Source organism: Bidens hawaiensis, unplaced genomic scaffold (assembly GCF_021521415.1).
Source record: "Bidens hawaiensis isolate Kalapana, Puna unplaced genomic scaffold, B.hawaiensis_p1.1 tig00024431_1, whole genome shotgun sequence".
NCBI lineage: Eukaryota > Viridiplantae > Streptophyta > Magnoliopsida > Asterales > Asteraceae > Bidens > Bidens hawaiensis.
Window position 1 is genome coordinate 260493 of NW_027493851.1, and position 3709 is coordinate 264201.

The following is a 3709-nucleotide window of genomic DNA, read 5'->3' on the forward strand; positions in this document are numbered from 1 at the left end:
ATCACCTGACAGCTGTCCTGCCTTCTGGAAACCCTAATGATTGATACATAATCATAAAAATATATTACAAAAGATTCTAAGTGTAAAAACAAGTCTTCGAGTAAGCTTTGTAGCTTTTGTCATTTTCGAGTAGACTTGGTAACCAAAGTGTGCTGGGGAACAGTTCTTCGGGTAGACTTTACTTAGAATATTTTCCATAGAAAATATTCACCTAGCAGACTTCAATCTTCTTGACCATAACAAACTTTGCTCGATATGGTCCTATGAGCAAACGGTTCTTCGTGAATCCCTTCAACTCTTTGTTAGAAGATAACTTTTTGAACAAACAAAAGTGTGCTGGTAACACTGTTTGAGTTGTGCTGGTAGCATTGTAGCTTGCTTGGAGTTGAACCTTGCTAGAGAAAGTACTTAGAATATTTCTTGATTAACTTTCTTCAAGCATGCTCGGACTACTGTTTCTTTATGAAACCTTTCTAGATCTTCCAAATACTTGGCTTCATAAGCTTGGTTTAGTCAAGGGTTCGCTAGTAAGCAAACTATGCTCAACTTGAAGAACACCTTTGCTAGATGACGTGAACCCTGCTCGGATTAGCACTTAAGAAGACTTCAAGAAGATAACCTTGCCCAAAAGGCAAAATACCTTGCTCGGTTAAGTAAAAATCTTGCTCGGATGCCCAAGTGTGCTCGGAGTCCATACTTAGCCTTTTCTTGAGAGGTTGAGGAGATTCCTATCTTCCTTTAAGCATTTTCTTATCCCAACATTTACCGTGATATATGATTGACTAATTGTCAAAATGTATTATGGTAGCCTTTTGTTGTTGACCCAAATCATTCAAAAATTCTTCGCAACCATATAGCTTAGCATATGCAAAACCCTATGCCAATGCTTGACAAGGCAAGTAGGCAAGAACTGATTGCTCTTTCGAACTCCGTGTCATAGTAACACTACCAAGTGAGTAAATGTTAGCTGATACTTTCTCACGATCATTAACACACCTTCCCCCGTAACTATCCTTGAATCCAATCAATTCTTGCTTGTTTGACATACCTATTTCCATACATGGTTGTTCTTGTTACATACCTATAACGTCCCAAAAATATAGAATTTCTCATGTTTCGGTTAACAATACATAAACACGATCTAAAATGAGAATAAAACTAGCACAAGCTTTTTACTAGTTTCAAGTTGAAATATAAATTATATGGATCTTCAAGGGCCAGAAGTTTCATGTTAGTTGCCTTTTAATACGTTACATTTTAAGTAGGTAGCGTATATAAGTATGTTTGAAAGTTTAGGGTGGTTTTATGGCAGTTCTGGTGAAGTTTCTAAATTTTCCAGCGACTGGCGGCAACGGATTCCAGTGGCGAAGAGGAGTGGGTCTTGTAGAGCTCAGCGACCAGGTCATGTGGCTGCTTGAATCACCTAAAACCGAGTTCATATGACAAAGTTATGAGAAATACAAGAAGATTCCAACCATTGTTCGGTTTTCCGGCGGCGGCAGTCGGCGGCACTGGTGGAGCTCGGCGACCCGGTCTTGTGGTCACTTGAATCACTCAATTCAGAGTTCGTTTGATATTGTTTCGACCTTACTCAGTTTTGGTTCAATTCAAGCTTGACTTATGGCTTACCGTCAAGCACACAGAGGTATAATCTCGTTTACTTTCTGATTCTCTAGTTAGCATTTGAACTTGAGGAAATGGTTATGTTGTTGAGGGTAATGCTTTTGATTACTGAGGATGAGATTGTGACAAGTTTATAGTTATGTTTTAATAAATGACAAACGCGTTGGAAATTAACATATAAAGATTGTAGCAATTATTTTAGGAATACATGGATGTTATAAATAGAATTGAAGATGAAATAATGACAACTTGTGTTGTCTGGGTTTATGTAAACTAAACGGGACTCTGCCCGATTATTGTTAGAATGAAAGGGAGCATTTTTAAACCATAAACGTCCTTGATATTGGTTGGATTTAATATCAATACATGAGATCAATAGTAATGAGGTTTAGTTAGAAATCAATCCCGCTTTAGCAAACAAAAGGATTCTATGTGATAGACACCTTATGTAATTATGATATTTATCGGATGATATGTCCTAACAATACGCAATGTAATAAGTAGAGAGACAAACTATTGCAGAGACTAAGATTAGTTGCTAGCCCCTTTTCTCTCTTATGTTTTTCGGGGCTATGTACGTACTCTATGTGTTTGGTTAATACACTAACTATATTTAGTAAGTTTATAATATGTGAATGTGTATGTATGCAGGAAGGATGGAAGTATATGGTTACATATATAAATATGAATATAGGGAATGTATGTATGGTTGTATGGAAAATAGGACAGGACTCTTGTAATATCTAAGAGGATAGGGACCAGAACATTATAATATCTAAGATGGTAGGGATCCGACACTTATAATATTTGAGATGGTTGGATCTAGACTCTAATAATATATGAGAGGACACGTCCAGAACCATATAATATTTGAGAGGATAAGAACAGACCCTTATATTTTCTGAGATGGTAGGACCATACTCTTTTAATATATGCGAAGTTATAGGGTGAAAGACTCTTTAAAACGTAGAGATAGTTATGTATGTAATAAGTAACTAAAACAAGAAAGTATGAAAGTATATATGTACGCATATATGTATGAAAGAAAGGTAAACATGTTAAGTATGTAATATGTATCTTTGGATACGTATATGTAAGTATGTGAATATAATGCATGTTTTTAGATTAACTAGAACTCACTTAGCATAGCTGACTTTTAGTATGCATGCAGACAATTAGAATGAGACATCTGCCTTGAGAGGGACACATGACAGATGAATAAAGAAGCTGGCATATGAAGGTTTGAAGTTATTATGTTTTGTGATGTTTTAAGACATTTTTAATGTTTCTTTTAATTTAAGAATGTGTAATGATGGTTGAAGTTTTAATTATTTGTGAAAGTTTTAATTAACTATGATGTTTAGAACTACGTTTATGAGTAGATCCAACAATAAAGTAGGGCACCCAGGTCCGGGGCCTTACAAGTTGGTATCAAAGCATAAGTTTGTGACAAATAAGTATCCTACATGCTTAGAATCGAACAGAGAATGGGACAAAAAGAAGAAAATAAAGAAGATAAAAAGAAGAAAAGAAAGAAGATGCCAGTTCAAGAAAGCCATGTGTCGCTCAAGCAAGCTCGAGAACGGTAGTATGCCTGCAATAGTTAACTCCATAAGTGAACTTGCTGGGATCGGGAATGAAGAAGCGAATGATGAGAAGGTAGAGATGATCGAGAAGAGTAGTTGATTGTCAATATATCCTAATTGAAAAAGCATGAAAGGATGGGGCTACATGGTATGGTGATTATGAAAGAAGAATTATAGGAAGAACATAGTTGTGTACCTTAGTCTTTTATGGTAGAGACTGCTAGTGATACTTTTGTTAAAATTACGAGAATGGTTAAGAGTTCTAAGATAGAACTAGAGAGACATGATTTCCGTGCTAATATTTATGTTTATAACCATAGGAGGTTTCGACGTCGTTTTGGGAATGGACTGGCTGTCTAGGAGTAAGTTGATAAGATTGAAATATTTGGATGGTAGTATAGTGACGGTGTCTGGTGATAAGGAAAGCAGTGACGGTGTCTGGTGATAAGGAAAGCTCAGGGCTTAACTTCATTTCGATGATAAAAGCCGAATGTTTGTTA